Here is a 19,526-nt window from a genome sequence, read left to right on the forward strand (position 1 = left end):
TGTGGTCTGGAGATCACATATCCCAACTACACAATTTTTATACACTTGTCTTGCTATCACGGGATCACCAACCGGAGTAGATACCTCAAAATTTTTGATCGGCTCAGGTTTCACCCCAATACAACCAGCAGCATATGGAGTAATATAAGAAAAAGTAGAACCCGGATCTATCAATGCATACACATCACGGGAAAATATAGAAAATGTACCTGTAACCACATCCGGGGAGGACTCAAGATCCTGCCGTCCGGCTAAAGCATTTACACGGGGTTGAGTGGCACCCGAAGTAGATATTGTCCCTCTACCTCTACCTCGGCCGGCTGACATTTGGGGAATCTGTCCTGCCGGGTGTGCTGAGGAAGAACCAGCTGCTGAACCTGTGGGCTGAACCCCAACTGTACCACTTATCGACGGGCAATCTCTCATCATGTGCCCAACTTGGCCGCAAGTATAGCAAGCGTCCGAACCCTGGCGACATTGTCCGGAATGCAATCTACCGCACTGGCTGCATCGTGGTATTGGGGGTCTCCTCTGGCTATAATCTTCCCTGATTTGGGAATTTGGGGCCCTCAAACTCTGACCTTGTCCTGAGGGGAAGGAGCGATCAAATCTCTTACCTGCAAATCGGGGAGGTGCACTGGTCACCGACTGGCCTGAGTAACCCGAATACGTCTACCTTGAGCCCCCTCTATAACCACTGCCTGCTCCCATAGATCTAGCCCTCTTTCCTTGCCTTCTTTCGTTATCGCGGTCACTTCTTGGTGGTTGTTGTCGCCTCTCTAAATTCTGAGCATGGGCCTGTATTCGGGAAATATCCATCCCGTCTTGCAAGGAAGCCGTCAAACAATCTCTGAATAAATGTGGCCCTAGGCCACTTACAAATCTATGTACCCGATCTCCCATGTCGGCCACAATAGCCGGGGCATATCTAGCCTAAGAAATAAATTGCATGCTATACTCCTGGGCACTCATATTTCCTTGCCTCACATTTATAAATCTATCCGCTCTAGCTCGGCGGACCTCGGGTGGCAAATAGTGACGAATAAAAGCATTCACGAATTCTTGCCAAACCGGAGGAGGCGCATTCTCTCCTCTTGATAATACCCAGTTGTTGTATCACAAAATAGCCACATCCCGGAGTCTATAAGATGCCAACTCCACGGATTCAGTTTCGGAGGCATGGACAATCTTCAATGTCCTCAACACCTCATCTATGAAACCTTGCCGGTCTTCATCTGGCTTTGACCCGAAATACTCTGGAGAATTTAGGCTCATAAAATCTCGGGCTTTGGTACTTGCTGCCCAATCACTTGAACTCGCATTTTGTCGTTGTGCCTGAGCGGAAACCAACTGTGTCAATAGATGTATGGCCGCGGTCATTTGATAACCCGAAGCAACCGGTGGAGAAATTGGAGCTGGAGCTCCTCCTTGCTCTTCCACATTAGGCGGGGTAGAAGAAGTGTTAGACAAGGCCTCATTATGTGATTCGCCTTCTTCTATATTCATCGGAGGCTCTCTTTCTACCCTCCTCTTTGCCGTAGTCCTGCCCTTCTGGGCGGCTGTAGCTTTTCTCTTTGGCGGCATTCTGAAATCATAACACACTATTAGGGAGGATAAAATCTTATGCACGGCTCTATCGCACGATTTCATAAGAAGAAGGATGGTCACTTTTCCTAAATGCCCTGTAGCCTCTTGTTTAATGATGTGGCGTGCAACACACCATAAACAAGAATCTACTAGACACGGCTCGTAGATACTTCCTAGGACTGAACCGGTCTGATACCACTTTTGTCACAACCCAGCTAGGGGCCGCGACGGGTACCCGGGGCTAACCACCGAGCACTACTCGTCCTACTACTCACCTTACTCATTACTGCTCTTTTATCAATTTATATTCAAATCTTAGGAAAAGTCATCTTTCATTCAAGAACATAAAAATACTTTTATATGCATAAGCCTCTCGGCTATCAAAATAATATATACATACATAGAAATAAATCGTGAAAACATCTAACCCACACTGTACATCTATGAGCCTCTACTGAAGTGCTACACATAAAAACGGGACAAGACCCCGTCATGCCCAAAAATACATATACATGAATATACACAAAAGGATCATTATAAGCACCTCCGAACAAAGGAGTGCGTTCAATCAGGTGACAGTTACTGCTGGTCTGGATCCAGTTCTCCTCCCTGTCTAACTGTGGGCATGATCACAGCATCCAAAGAAAGCGGACGTCAGTACGAATATTCTACTGAGTATGAGAGGCATAAACAAGGAAATAAGGCAATGATATACAAGAAGTATCAATGTGGAATAACTGTATTTGTCTATCAAGTGTAAAAGAAATAATGCATACTGGCTTACTCATATTCATCATCGGGGTATGTGTGCATAAATATATAAGCTGCCCGCCCATATAGGTACGATGTAATAATGTATAAGCTACCCTTCCATATCGGATCGGTGTGATAATCATAACATTAGTCTGCGTCCAGGCCTCCCGCGTCAGGGGTATCATCTCATGCCGCCCACTAGTGGTGTCTGCCCATGCCATTTGGCCATGGTGTATCGTATAGCTGCCCGCCTTTGCGGTGACTGCCCGTCCAACTAGGCGCGGTGTTATAGCATCATCATACATGCTCATCATAATATGCTTATCATAACATACTTATCATAATACATGCATAAGGCTTATGGAAAACATTACTCGATCGGGGTGACGTAAGGTCGTGATCCCCCAATTTCATTATGGAGTAATCATTGACATTTTGCCTCACTTTGAAGGGATTAGCATATAAGGTGAGTGTAAGCAATAAATAACATCTTTAGCATTATAGGATCATCATGTCATATCTTCTATCTTATATAGCTATTCATAGACATAGGCTCTTAGCTTTCTGGAATATAGGAACTCATGAGGAGGAAGGAAAATCATGCTAGAAGATTCATGCCATTAGAAGGAAAGGGCTAGCCTCACATACCTTTGACGTTTAACTAAGCTATCGTTCGCTTGTTCTCCTTCGATATCACGTTTCTACCTTCAAAAGAGAATTCACATTTACGTTAGTTAATCAACTATAAGAACGCGCTACTAATTCTAGGGAGAATTGGGCGGCACTTCCTTTGTTTACACTACCTTTCCCATATGCGATATCAACTCCCACACGCTAGCAACAACATTCACAATATCGCAATCAACAATCATCATTTATATACATTGACCACAATCGACCATTCCTCTTCAATTTCTCCACATATATGGTTATTTCTTACTATCGCGTTTTCTCATGTATAATACTTCTTTAATGGTCTAAATGTCATTTATAACACATTCATAATCACAACACACCAACATTAATGGTTCAACCCAACTACCATCCAACCATGACACTATTCATTCATTAATGACCCATTTCCTAAGTCTTTCTACAATTCAAGTATCTTAACCTTCCAATACCTTAAACAACATGGTTTAGTCATGAAACTTACCTTAGATGATGGTTGAAAAAGCCTTGAATGGAATTACTCTTTTAGCACCAAAACCCTACTTTACTTCTTTTGGGTTTTCTTGAGAAAGATGAACTTGAGTGTGATTCTTACAACTATTTCGTGGGTTTCATGTAGTTGATCACTAATTTCCTTTGAATTCTTGTATTTGAAGAGTAGAGAGTATTCTAGAGGTTTCTAGAGAGGAATATCGTGGAGTTGAAATGAATTGAATGAGGTTAGGTCTCCTTTTAATGACTTAAAATCTAATCCGGAATGAACAGTGACTGAAGTGCACAGTGGTCGTAAACCCAGTTTACGGTCCGTATTCCAGTTTACGGGCCGTATATCGTGGTCGTATTTAAGCATATCAAACCAGAAAGGTATGCTGAGGATCATGGTGATTTACGATCGCAGTTTACGGGCCGTATTTCAATTTACGCTCTGTATTCCAAGTCGTATTTAACCATTTGAACATTTGACAGAAAGTTGAAGTTGTGTGAGTTGGAATACGACATGGTGGTTTAAGGGCCGTATACTACTTTACGGTCCGTATTTTATTTTACGACCAACTGGGCCAAAGTGCAAATCTGTAACTTTCAAGTCTTCAAAACTTTTAATTTGTCATTGTCGAGCATAACCTATCTCTTGTTCCCATTGCCTTTGAAATCATACTTAGGGTCGTCAAATGTCATTCCCTTCTCATTAAAACACCATATACCTGTACCCTTCGCTAGTCTATTCATTGTACGTTCACGGGGAAATTTCCGAGGTGTAACAAAAACAGCGTCCAAAAGAATAGACATCAGCACGAGCATTGTACTAAGTATGTAAGGTATAAACAATAATAACATATCAATGAAACAAGGAGACATCAAGTGAGGTCCAACCTGTGACTGACGTCCATTTAAGAGTGAAATAATGCATGCTAACTTACTTCATAAACATCATCATATCATGTATGCATATATATATATAAGTTGCCCGACCATATAGGTACGGTGTGATCATCATTAGCCCGTGTTCAGGCCTCCCGTGTCCGGGGTAAACATCTCATTCCGCCCACTAGGTGTGTCTGCCCATGTCATCTAGACATGGTGTATACTGTTACATCCGACATTTTTGCATATTCGAAAAATTTGAGATAACTTGACTTGTAATGAATAACGCCATAATTGGACCTTACTTGGTATGAATGTGTTGGCTATGAATACATTGGTGTGGAATTACGAAAGGAGGACAAGGGCAAAGTTGGAATTTTGGAAACTTGTGCCATGAATTACAAAAAATTAGCCAAGTGGACTCAAAAAAAAAAATTAAGAGAAACAAGGCCCAACAAGGGAACCCAAGCCATGGTGTGTGAAAATGGCCCATGTCCATAATTTAATTATGTGATATTATATATTTATCCATACCCCTTGGAAGATTCAATAAAACACCACAAGAACAAGAAAAGAGAAAGCACACGGCCAAAGCAAGAAAGAAAAGAAAAAGAAAGAAAAAATTTCTTGGAACCAACTCCTTGATTAAAAATTCAGTTTCTTGTGGGATTATTACTAAGTACAAAGTCCTCTACAAGGTGATATAAGTATCTTGCCAAGAGGACAACTTTAGTGGCAAGTGAAGAACTTGAAGGAAAGGTAAGAATTTTATGCTTTTGTTATGTTATTAGAGGTGTATGTATGATGTAGTAAGTGGAAATGAATGAAAAGCATGAAAATTTTGTGTGTTGGAATTGGATATGTGTTGGCCGAATATATGCATATATATTGTATGGTTATGGTGACTTGAATTCATGTTAAAATCTAGTTGTAGTTAATATGGGAATTGTATTAGAAATGAAAGTTGAATGAATTAATGGAAGTTGGAGAATATAGTATGTGGCCGTGTGGTGTGTGTTGATGTTGCAAGGTGAACTAAATTTTGTTAGTATGTTAATTGTGTTAATTGTGAAGTGAATGAAAGAGTAGTGGTTTTTGTTGTTATGGAAAAATGATTATTAAGTTGTTGAAGGAAAACATGCAAGTTTATTATAATTATGTAAATGCGGAAGTGAAAGTAGGAAGATGCAAATTATGGTTATCATTGATGGAGTTGGAAGGTAAGAATATGTTATGGATGCTTATGCTAAAAGATTGGAAGTTGTGGGCGAAATCTGCCCTTAGTAGGAAACTTGTATATTGCATATATCTTGTGTATATCTTGTGAAAATGGTATGATATGCCCCTGAAATATGTTGTAATGATCTTGATAAGTGTTGAATATGAAAATGGTAGGATTGGTTTGGAAGTGTAAGGTTGAAATGAAAGATGGTTCGTTATGCCGGAAAGACGGCTAGTAAAGCCATATAGTGTATTATGTTATGCTTGTTGTTGTTATTGATGTTGTTTCTGGGTTGCTGTGTTGATGAACCAAGCCGAGCTAAGTCTCGGGGTTGTTATATATATAGGGGAAATGCTGCCGAAATTTCGGTAGGCAAGTATGTATTAAGTTTGGAGTCTTAAAGTTCGAAATTAACAATTGGTAAACTTGACCATTTCTAGATTTTGGACGAAATTGGAATTGAAGTCAAGCGAGCGTAAGGCGCAATCGAGGTATGTAAAGCCTTCCCCTTTATTCTTAGGCATGTTTTGGATGTAGTAGGCTCGGTCGCGAGCCTTAAGTACGACTCCGTTTCTCGGAATTCGAGACGGAAATCCGTTCCAATTCCTTCAGTACAATTGAAACCATTTCCTTATAAAACGCCTTCAAAGTGAACTTTTGCACGAAACCGTCCCAAACGGAGTCGGAACACTTCCAAATGATTATGGATGACCTCATAAGGTCTATTATCAGTAATTTACATATGTCGCCCCGAGTTGGTTCGAGGCGGGCCCACAAGGCCCGATGCCTTCTGTATAACCTTAATTACTTTGGTTCTGTCCGATTTTCTCAGAAAACATCTGGACTATTATTTTGATTATGAAATGACTATTTTTATGCAAATCTTACAAAATGATTTCTGGACATCTGAGAATCTGATCCTGATAATAATCTGTCGTGCCTTCCCAAGTAGGACATAGGCGCGTATTATGCATACTATCCGGATACTCTGACTTGACTCGCCGTTTGGCACCCTTCAGTTTGATTGAGTCTGTATGTTGAGTCTGTATGTATGTGGTTTCGCATTAATCTGTTCGTGGCTGTCTCAATGCATTCCTTCACTGCGTCCCGGGCCAGGTTCTGTTATCGTGCATGTTCCTTTGCATTGTTCACCGCGTCCTTCGGCGTGCGGGTCGGGATCTGTTATATCTGTATGACTATGATATTATGATCTGTGTATGGGGATGGCGGCCAGGATGGCATATGATCTGATCTGATTCTGTCTGTCCACCGCGTCCCGTACTAAGAGGGTCGGGTTCTGTTACCGCGCCCCCAGATAGGGCCGGGATCTGTAGGTATGTATGCATGTGCCACCAACATTTATATAAGCACATGTCTCTGTATGATTCTGTATGACTCTGCATGCATAATTCTGTCCGGCATACTTCTGTCCGTCCGTCTGGATTACGATTTTGTTTGTATGTCCGTATGGATTCTGATTCTGTATGTCCGTATGGATTCTGATTTTGTACGTCTGTATGGTTACGGTTCTATCTGACTGTCTGAACCATGATTCTGTCCGTCTGTTGGAATTATGATTCCGTCCGTCCGTTCGATTTATGGTTCTGTCCGCTATATATATATATGGTTCCGGTTCAGACTATGATTATGTTTGTTATGTTTCTGCTTTGCATACTCGGTACATTTTTCGTACTGACCCCCGGTTCTTCGGGGGCTGCGTTACATGCCCGCAGGTACAGACGCACCTGGAGATACGCCGCTAGTTTAGGGCATCGATTCTGCTATATTGGAAGAGCTCCTTTAATCCGGAGCAAATACTTTTGGTATATATCTTCTGTCATCTGTAGACTCTGTATGTATGGTATTTTGGGGTACGGCGGGGCCTTGTCCCGTCATCTGATTCTCTATGTCTGTAGAGGCCTGTAGATAGATATGTGGGTTACGGGTTTCATCTGTTTAGGTAGGTACGAATGATTTTGTTACTCCGTCTATATGTTAGCCTCATCGGCTTGTCTGTAAATTTCTGTATGTTCAGGTATGTATATGTTCGCGTGCGCCGCATCTGTATCGGCCTGATTCTGTACACATCTGTTTGAAAAAGAAAATTAGTATGGTACGAAATTCTGTTAAGTAGGTACGTATGGGTATCCAGTTAGGATACCAGTCGCGGCCCACGGGGTTGGGTCGTGACATATACGCTGCCCGCCTTAGCGGTGTCTGCCCGGCCCTCTAGACATAGTGTAATATCATCATCATATAATTATCGTGAATCATGCATAGAAACTCAAAACGAACTATAAATCCATCGGGGTGACGTAAGGTCATGAACCCTCGATCCTATTATGGAGTATTCATAAGCATTCTGCCTCACCTTAAAGAAATTAACATGATAAGGTGAGTGCAACAACAATAAGCCACATCAAAGGGGTCATATAAGAATCATTAGCTTTATAGCGGTATCATATCATGAACTTTAAGACCTTTAAACTTAGGCTCATCATCATCATTATCGTACTCACAACATATCTCTTATCTTTATCTCATTTAAAGTTCTTTATCAACATTGACTCATAGTTTTCGGGATTGAAGAAAGTCATGAAGAGATAGCGAAAATCATGTCATAAGAATCATGCCTTATAAAGAAGGGACTAGCCTTACATACATTTTCATTTAGCTACTCTATCACTTGAACGTTCCTCTCCAATATTCACTTTTCTACCTTCAAGAGAGTTCATACTAATATTAGATAATCGATAACATAAGCGTGTTTGAACTAAAGCTAGAGATAATTGGGCAGCATCTCCTTTGTTTATACAACTTTCTCCAATCGTATAACAACTCCCAAACGTCAGTAACAACATTTATCATATCGTAATCAACAATATTCATCAATCACACATTATTCGATTCTCCTACTCCCATTTCAAGGGCATCCATAACCATGATCTGTTATATCCCGTATTTCTGTACGTTGGATTATTCGTAAGCTGAGGTGGGGTCCACATGTCGAGATTTTTTTTAAAGAAATATGACAAGTTATATGGATAATATATGTGAAGTTAAACACAACTTAAGAAGGACCCTTGAGCCAAATCAAAATGTGTGTGTTTTTAAGTTACGTTTTTGGGTGGTCTGACTTCGGGAGGCCATAACCTCATCCGTATTTGGGAATTTAAGAAAACTCCCAAAATTAAAGTTGTAGATAATTGAAATACCTTTCCAACCATAGGTCGTGGGCCTGCATGCGACATCGGGATAAGGAGATATGAATGTTTTAAGGCAGAAAGGTCAAGCTGGGCAGTGGGCTCGGCCCAACCCTAATTATTAATTAAAAACAAAAATGATGAATCATTATGATGGGCACGTGGAAGTCTTAGGGGAAGCATATATATATACATGGTTGATGACTAATTTTAGTCATATAATTCATTTGTAGTTGTCATTGTAATTGAGAAAGAGAGAGAGAGCTTCCATGCCATGGAAACTCACGGCCATGGCAGATTTGGAGCAGCTCATGGGCAGCTGCTATGGTGAAAAAAATTTATAATCTCCTAAGGTGTTTTACACGTCAAGAAGGCAGCAACCTAAGGGTGTCGAAGTGCGGGAGACGAAGTGGTGCGAATTGAGCAAGTTATTATAGGATCTATCCTAATCAATTCAAGGTAAGATTTCTTCATCTTGAAATGTAATTGGAGTTAAAGATGTTGTAATGGAGATATGAATTTGTATTAAATGGAATTGTTGAAATATGAATTGGATTAAATGTTCATAAAGCGGTGGAATGTTCTTGTTGAGCTGAAAGATTAAAAGTGTGGTTTTATGTTCATGTGTTGTTGCTCTTGTTGTTTCCGTGTTGTTGATGATGTGGCTCCTAAATTTGGAGGAAAGAAGTGTATAACGTATTGTATACAAAGCGTATGTTGATCTATTTGGTGTATAATCTTAAATATTAAGGATTTGGATTGGAAAAGGATTAAGAAAGGTTATTGGGTTATTTGAGTTGTTTATGGGCTGGATTGTAAGGATTTGATATGAATATTTCTATTACTATTGTTGTTGGTATTTCTGTATTAACAGGAGGATAATTGGAAATTCGGGTTAGGAGAATATACAGGTTAAATGCTACCCGATTTTCATTAACTCTTTAACTAATGAAAAACCCTAATCGAGAAAGTATAAGTTAAAGAATAAGTTATATAGGCGATTTGTCACAGATTTATGAGCTAGGAAGTATAGTTACTAACGATATCATTACCTTTATATTAAATAGGCTAAAGGGGCAACGAAGCGAACGAGATTACGAATAACCTTCAGCAGGTATGTAAAGCTGTCCTTTCTTTCTTTTGGCATGTCATAGATTTAAGTGACGAATGATATGAGCTTTGGGGTAATTCTATTCATAAGTTTCGAGTGTGATTCATGATTCTTATTCACTTCTTGATGTTAGAACTCTTAAAATGATTGAGCTTCCCTCTTCAGTTTTCTATACGTTGGATAGTAGTTGATATATATATAAGCTCTTATTCTTAGAAACTCTACTATAACTAATGTCCTTGACTTCTATAAGCTATTTCATACTATATTGACATATGTCTATGATTCCTAAGGGTCTTTTGATATTATTTATGATGACATTCGAGGGATATTTGATATGATTGTCGCTATTGATACTCAGGTGTTATTCCCTTCTTCTTATTCTGTTTGAGTCTTGATAATGTGTTAAATTGCATATGGTTGCTCACTACTCTGCTCGTGCATGCCTCAATATGTCCTTCACCGAGTCCCGGGCCGGGTATGTTATCGTGCACAGTGTCACTGCATTGTTCACCGAGTCCCTCACTAGAGGGCCGGGTACGGTATTTATATATATATATGATGGTGTTATGCTGTGCTATGGCTTTATGATGTGTTTATGGAGTTATGCTGTGTTATGGCGTTATGATGTGTTTATGGAGTTATGCTGTGCTATGGCACCAAAGACGGGGTGGCGACCGTGTTCACCGAGTCCCATAATGGGCCGGGTATGATATATGATATTGACATGCATGATTTATGTTTCAAAAGGGCAAGTGTTTTGGTATTCTTGACATTGTACTTGTTTTCTGTACTCCCTAGTTCAGTTATAATCCTTTTTACTGTATTTCATACTTTATATACTCAGTACATATTCCGTACTGACCCCCTTTCTTCGGGGGGCTGCGTTTCGTGCCCGCAGGTACAGATAGTCGGTTTGGTGACCCTTCAGCATAGGACTTCTACTCAGCTGTCTTGGAGAGCTCCGTTGTTCGGGAGTCTAGACTTTGGCTCAGATCTTATATTGTATATGTATATGTTTATCCAGGGGTACGGCGGGGCCCTATCCTGTCATATTTCACTGTTGATACTCTTAGAGCTCTGTAGACATATGTGTGGGTTGTGTATAAGTTCTGTTCAGCTGTGTCTATACGTTGATATTGACGTGTAGTGGCAGCCTTGTCGGCTTGCTGATCATTTTATGATTTGATCAGTTGTGACTCCTCAGGAGACAGTTTATCTGGACATATATATATGACGACGTTGTGAACCTTGGAGTTCTTTTACAAGTTTCCATATTGTTCTTAGATTCTATATGACTATATTTAACAGGTACGTATACGGGTGTCCAGGTCGGGCACTGGTCATGGCCCACGGGGTTGGATCATGACAAAAGTGGTATCAGAGCAGTTCGTCCTCGGAGTGTCTACAAACCGTGTCTAGTAGAGTCTTATTTATGGGTGGTTGTGCACCACATCTATAAACAGGAAGCTACAGGTCATTTAGGATGTTACCTTTCTTTCATATCTAAGATCGTGCGATAGAGCCCAGCCATAGGAAATGAAATTCCTTATACTAACCTTTGATTTCAGCTGAAGAACGACATCGACAGAAGAAAGCGACTAATAATATTGGAAGTTACAAAGTACACAAGTAAGCAACGGTGCGAAAGAGGTATGTCGGATAATGTAAGAATATTGAAATATGGTTGAAATGTAAAGTTGAAGGATAACAGAGAAGGTAGATGGAGAGGTATAACAGGACAGATTGTTAAAGGATTAGGTACGTCTCGAGGTGCGATATGTGAGGTAGGTTCCGACACCTTTATACTTTTTACTGGAAATTGGGAGCCCTGTGTGGCTATGATACGATATGATATAGGCATATATATGTTGGCCCTGTGAGGCATTGTTGGTATTTCCTGCGTGCAGGTTTTGAGATAGTAAGAAATACAGAGGAAACTCTGCCAAAATTTCCTAGAAGTAAGAAGGGAATGAGATATAAGTTCATAATGTGTCTTGAAGGTTGATACCGATAGGGTAAATTTATTATGTTGGACTAAAGCTTTAAGAGGTACCCTCCATGTCATCCGTAAGAGGCACCATTCTTATTTGGAAAATTTTATTTCGAAAAAGCATATATAAGTAGCAAAGTTTGGAATTCATTTGAACGGACTAGAATACTTTCCAACCACATTTTGCCTTAGAAAAAGGCTCACGTTAAAGGGCGAAAATGTCCAGCAATTAAGTTTCAGTCTATTGGAAGAGTACAAAGCATACAACAAGTAGTTTGTGAACTAAAAAATTCGTTCACGACTCAAGAATAAATTTGGAGGTAAACCATGTGAATCAAGCACTAGAAGTCCTGTGGTGCTTGTCGGATTCTAGTTTTTCTTCTGGTGGTGGTTGGAGAATGTTTCATGGTGACATTTTATTAGTTCTTAATCAACTAATTGGAGATGGAACTTGTGGAAGGAAAACTCAAACTAGCGGGCTGTCTAGGATCATGTGTTTCATATGTTGTTGATGAAATGTTGGGATAATTTGGAAGAGCTGGTAATACTAAGGGATGATTTAGGAAAAGGTGGCAACTCTTAACAATTTTTTTTATTGAGATATCGAGTGAACCGATAAGTAGGGATAAACGAGTTTACAGTTAAAAGAAGTAATAGTATGATTAAGATAAAAGTACGGAGGAGTAAGAATTATGACGAATTATGAAGGTCTTGATAAGACAGCTTGTGAGATATTAAGGATAAGATTGATCAGAAAGGGTGAAGGGTTAAGTACGCCTAGTCCACAGAGTGTAATCAAAACATAGTAAGAATCGTTAATAAAGTTAAGAAGTATTACATTACAGGATGGATTACGAACAGGATGTAATGTGAACACCATAGGGATTGTTAAAGAAATGAGTAAAGCCTAGCGAGGAAGTAACTAAAGGATATGATGTGATTAGTGTGAAATGGAAAAGCAAATGTAGAACGAATAAGAAAGACTTACAAAATTTCTATAGGGAAAGTTCAGAATAAAAGTCAAGTGGTAAGGAAAGTGCAAGCGGGCACAGGAAGAGAAGAAGTTAATTGAAAGAAGAAGATAAGAAGAAAGCTAGTGGGATTACAGTGTAGTGATGTGTTATGAAGTGTATAGCTGAGAAAATGAGTAATATAAGGGACAGAATTGTGAAAGACCAACCTAAAGGAAGATGAGCAACGAGACAGAATGAATGCCAGAAATGACTGGTATGATAAGAACAAATAGAGATGAACATAATATGTTTTGAAAACGAGAAAGGGATTATGTAGAAGTAGTGTTTTCCGAAGGGTATAGGGGTAGCATGAGATTCCTCGTGCACAAAATAAAAGATGGACATACACTGGAGAAATAAAAGGAATACTAAAGGAAGCACTCAAGATAGACGTAATTAATTAAGTATGAGTATAGGACAAAAGGGAAATATATAGCTACGAACTTAAGGTGTAGTATGACGAGAAGGTGATAAGACAAGACCACTATTAAGACGAATTTGATATGATTTTGAGTAAGTTAGAAGTTAGCGTTGGGTATACAACAAGGATGAAGGAGCATGAGGTATAAAGGAGTACTACGTGTATGTGATTTCACCTCGGAAATGGTGAAATCCTTAAAAGACAAGGATTGCGGATTTGCGAAATAACTGATGTATTGTGAATTTATTAGAAGAAACAGATGATATCTATTGGGATAAAGGTGGTGTTATAGGAAACTTGGAACACTTATCATCAGAATATAACTGCTACCGAATGGAGAATTTGTAACGATTATAAGCACTAGCTAATTACTGATTGGAATGAATGGAATGTGGCTTTGGATAGATTGCTACATTAATTATATTACTCGAGTACCAACCATTAGACGAAATTTTGTACTATATATCGAGAGTTCTCATCACCTCGTGATTGTGTTAAGGTTTCGTACATGGGTAATCTAAGTTATAGATGATAAAGAAAAGACATGGATATGGCGCAGTATACCAAATGTATTGGAAAAAGAATCATAGGAATTTGAAAATTGGAAATGGAGGCATAGAGCGGAAAATAAATAGATAATGATGTGAGTACACCCAAAAGGGAGGAAGCGGATGAGAGAAATGCAAGTGTAGGATGAAATCAACTGACACTGCAACACGTTTAATGTGAATACTTAAACTTCAAGTGAGATCCCATGGTGAAACAAGTTAGTGGGATCTGAAAGCCAGCAATAAACGGATAGAAGCCAAGATGGTATTTGAGATAGTGCTGAGAATTATTGGTAAAGACCTTGGATAATATGACATTAGAAGGTGGATGCTTATAAAAAGGAAGAATACGACAAGAGAATGGTAACAAGTAACTTAAAAGATATTATAAGGAGCAAGGCTATACTGGATTAGAGGTTAAGGTGTTGGCAACAGAGTTATTGGCTAATGACATTGTGACACATATGTAGTAAAGGAAGGGAAAGGAGTATGACAAAATAGACAAACTTTCTAGCTTATAGGAACAATCAACCGCTTATAGGAATCATTCTTTAGTTCCTAAGTGAGTTTTAGTACGGATATGTAAAGCAGAATGAACCAGGAAAAGGGAAAACTCTGACTAAGATTAGATATACTCTATACAAGTTGTATAAGAATAGTTATGCAACCTACGAATATTTGTGTGCTAAGAATGAGACCAAGTGAGTACTTGATAAGAAGAATAAGGATTCAGTACTAACAACGTAATTGTGATATTTTGGATACATTAAGGAAGGGTGTAAGGTGGTTTGAGCCAAATTACCGAGATAGAATTAGTACTGAGGGAAAAAGCCATAGTTGAGCCTTGATATCAATTGAAAGATATAAGAGAAGAATGTAAGGTCTGCATAAAGACTAGTGAGATGACGCTAAGGTATTTCTCAGGCTGATTTGAGCGCCTTCGTATATTCTTGTAAAGATTGCAAGTGTTAAAGTTGAGTTAAGAGAAATTATGGAATAGCTTAAGCGAGACGAGCAGGACAAGCTGGATGACAGTGAATTTATATGTCAAGTCAAAAATATTCTTTCAGAATTATACCAGTTACTGATAGACAGAGCACAGAGCAGCTATGTAAAGTTATTATAGCTCTACTTTGTATCCAACTCTAAAGATTGAGATTAAGAGCTAAAAAGTAGAGTGACAGTTAAAGTCTTTTAAAGAAGTCGAGAAGTGATACGTGAGGCTAAAGATTCAAGGATAGGGGTGCTATAGGGAAAACTACCTATACAAGTGTTCACTCACGATATGAGACGGGTACTTACCTCAAAAAGAGTGTTCTCGAGGGATTCATTCTGGGACATGACTAACATGAGATTTAAAACCCCTTATGATCATTATGTGTTTTAACCTTTATTCAGATATAAGTTAAGCGAGAAGAGACACCCGGAGAGGATGATAAAGATAAGAAGAATGTTCCTGATTATTAAGTAATCGCGAAAGGTTAAGAGATGAGATGGTATCAGTATGTAACAGATGATTCACGTGGTTGACTTAATAATGTGGGTATAGAGGTAATGACTATGCGATTAAGATTGTGGGAAGGAGTAACGATAAGGACGAAAGGTTCCTAGACGATTTGAAAAAAAAAAAGAGGTCGACGAGTACAAAACGGGACGATCCAAAATATCACCAAGAAGCAAGAAAGGAAGAGTGTCGTATCTGAACAAGGGAATTTGTTTAATACTAGAGAAGATTAAGAAGCCCATAGCATAATAGCGTGGAAATCAGGAACTAAAGGGGATGACCATTTCGAGAAACTAATCAAAGCATCAGAAGCTCGCAAGGAACAACATTCGAGGACGAATGTTCCAAAGGGGGGAAGGATGTTATATCCCGTATTTCTGTACGTTGGATTATTCGTAAGCTGAGGTGGGGTCCACATGTCGAGATTTTTTTTAAAGACATATGACAAGTTATATGGATAATATATGTGAAGTTAAACAGAACTCAAGCAGGACCCTTGAGCCAAATCAAAATGGAAGTCCTCCAAAAAAAAAATGTGTGTGTTTTTAAGTTACTTTTTTGGGTGGTCTGACTTCGGGAGGCCATTAACCCATCAGTATTTGGGAATTTGGGAAAACTCCCAAAATGAAAGTTGTATATAATTGAAATACCTTTCCAACCATAGGTCGTGGGCCTGCATGAGACATCGGGATAGGGAGATATGGACGTTTTAAGGCAGAAAGGTCAAGATGGGCAATGAGCTCGGCCCAACCCGAATTATTAATTAAAAAAAATATAAAATGATGAATCATTATGATGGGCAAGTGGAAGGCTTAGGGGCAGAATATATATACATGGTTGATGACTAATTTTAGTCATATAATTCATTTGTAGTTGTCATTGTAATTGAGAAAGAGAGAGAGAGAGCTTCCATGCCATGGCAACTCACGGCCATGGCAGATTTGGAGCAGCTCATGGGCAGCTGCTATGGTGAAAAAAAATATTATAATCTCCTAAGGTATTTTACACGTCAAGAAGACAGCAACCTAAGGGTGTCGAAGTGCGGGAGACAAAGTGGTGCGAATTGAGCAAGTTATTATAGGATCTGTCCTAATCAATTCAAGGTAAGATTTCTTCATCTTGAAATGTAATTGGAGTTAAAGATGTTGTAATGGAGAGATGAATTTGTATTATATGGAATTGTTGAAATATGAATTGGATTAAATGTTCATAAGGTGGTGAACTCTTCTTGTTGAGCTGAAAGATTAAAAGTGTGGTTTTATGTTCATGTGTTGTTGCTCTTGTTGTTAGTCGTGTTGTTGGTGATGTGGCTCCTAAATTTGGAGGAAAGAAGTGTATAACGTATCGTATAAAAAGCCTATGTTTATCTATTTGGTGTATAATCTTAAATATTAAGGATTTGGATTGGAAAAGGATTAAGAAAGGTTATTGGGTTATTTGAGTTGTTTATGGGCTGGATTGTAAGGATTTGATATGAATATTTCTATTACTATTGTTGTTGGTATTTCTGTGTTAACAAGAGGATAATTGGAAATTCGGGTTAGGCGAATATATAGGGGAAATGCTGCCCGATTTTCGTTAAGTGTTTAACTAATGAAAAACCCTAATCGAGAAAGTATAAGTTAAAGAATAAGTTCTATAGGCGATTGGTAACAGATTTATGAGCTAGGAAGTATAGTTACTAACGATAGCGTTACTTTTATATTAAATAGGCTAAAGGGGCGACGAAGCGAATGAGATTACGAATAACCTTCAGCAGGTATGTAAAGTTGTCCCTTCTTTCTCTTGGCATGTCATAGATTTAAGTGACGAATGATATGAGCTTTGGGGTAATTCTATTCATAAGTTTCGAGTGTGATTCACGATTCTTATTCACTTATTGATGTTAGAACTCTTAAAATGATTGAGCTTCCCTCTTCAGTTTTCTATACGTTGGATAGTAGTCGATATATATATAAGCTCTTATTCTTAGAAACTATACGATAACTAATACCCTTGACTTCTATAAGCTATTTCATACTATATTGACATATGTCTAAAATTAATAAGGCTCTTTTGATATTATTTATGATGACATTCGAGGGATATTTGATATGATTGTCGCTATTGATACTCAGGTGTTAATCCCATCTTCTTATTCTGTTTGAGTCTTGATAATGTTTTAAATTGCATATGGTTGCTCACTAATTTGCTCGTGCATGCCTCAATATGACCTTCACCGAGTCCCGGGCCGGGTATGTTATCGTGTACAGTTTCACTTTATTGTTCACCGAGTCCCTCATTAGAGGGCCGGGTACGGTATATAGATGTATATGATGGTGTTATGCTGTGTTATGGCGTCATCATGTGTTTATGGAGTTGTGCTATGTTATGGCGTTATCATGTGTTTATGGAGTTATGCTGTGTTATGGCGCCAAAGACGGGGTGGCGACCATGTTCACCGAGTCCCATAATGGGCCGGGTATGATATATGATATTGACATGCATGATTTATGTTTCAAAAGGGCAAGTGTTTTGGTATTCTGGACATTGTACTTGTTTTCTGAACTCCCTAGTTCAGTTATGATCCTTTTTACTGTATTTCATGCTTTATATATTCAGTACATATTCCGTACTGACCCCCTTTCTTCGAGGGGCTGCGTTTCATACCCGCAGGTACAGATAGTCGGTTTGGTGACCCTTCAGCATAGGACTTCTACTCAGCTGTCTCGGAGAGCTCCGTTGTTCGGGAGTCTAGACTTTGGTTCAGATCTTATATTGTATATGTATATGTTTATCCAGGGGTATGGCGGGGCCCTGTCCCGTCATATGTCACTGTTGATACTGTTAGAGGTCTATAGACATATGTGTGGGTTGTGTATAAGTTCTGTTCAGCAGTGTCTATACGTTGTGCTATGTATATGTTCGTCTGTAATGGCAGCCTTGTCAGCTAGCATATGACATGATATTGACGTGTAGTGGTAGCCTTCTCGGCTTGGGGATCATTTTATGATTTGATCAGTTGTGACTCCTCAGGAGACAGTTTTTCTGGACATATATTTATGACGACGTTGTGAACCTTGGAGTTCCTTTACAAGTTTCCATATTGTACTTTACGGATCATTTTAGTGGCAGCCTTGTCGGCTTGCGGATCATTTTATGATTTGGTCAATTGTGACTCCTCAGGAGACAGTTTATCTGGACATATATTTATGACGACGTTGTGAACCTTGGAGTTCCTTTACAAGTTTCACCGAGTCCCATAATGGGCCGGGTATAATATATGATATTGACATGCATGATTTATGTTTCAAAAGGGCAAGTGTTATGGTATTCTGGACATTGTACTTGTTTTCTGTACTCCCTAGTTCAGTTATGATCCTTTTTACTGTATTTCATGCTTTATATACTCATTACATATTCCGTACTGACCCCCTTTCTTCGGGGGGCTGCGTTTCATGCCCGCAGGTTCAGATAGTCGGTTTGGTGACCCTTCAGCATAGGACTTCTACTCAGCTGTCTCAGAGAGCTCCGTTGTTCCGGAGTCTAGACTTTGGTTCAGATCTTATATTGTATATGTATATGTTTATCCAGGGGTACGGCGGGGCCCTGTCCCGTCATATTTCACTGTTGATACTCTTAGAGGTTTGTAGACATATATGTGGGTTGTGTATAAGTTCTGTTCAGCTATGTCTATACGTTGTGCTATATATATGTTCGTTTGTAATGGCAGCCTTGTCGGCTAGCATATGACATGATATTGACGTGTAGTGGCAGCCTTGTCGGCTTGTGGATCATTTTATGATTTGATCAGTTGTGACTCCTCAGGAGACAGTTTATCTGGACATATATTTATGACGACGTTGTGAACCTTGGTATTGCGATATCGGGCTATGGATATAAATAGGGGAGATGCTACCGAAATTTCGGCAGATTTTAGAAAGAGTTAGTTTGAGGGTTTAAGACAGGCCTGTGAAGATGTTTTTTTTAAAACCACCAGAAAGGTGGAAATTTATTGAAAAGAAAATTATGTACATATCAATACAAACGTGATTGATCAATGAGAAGAAACAACAAAAATAAAAGGGGTGGTGAATCCAAAAGTGATTTATCAAAGAAAGAAAAACAGCAAAAATATATGAAAAAACAGCAAGTGGA

This window comes from Lycium barbarum, chromosome 10 (genome assembly GCF_019175385.1).
Source record: "Lycium barbarum isolate Lr01 chromosome 10, ASM1917538v2, whole genome shotgun sequence".
NCBI lineage: Eukaryota > Viridiplantae > Streptophyta > Magnoliopsida > Solanales > Solanaceae > Lycium > Lycium barbarum.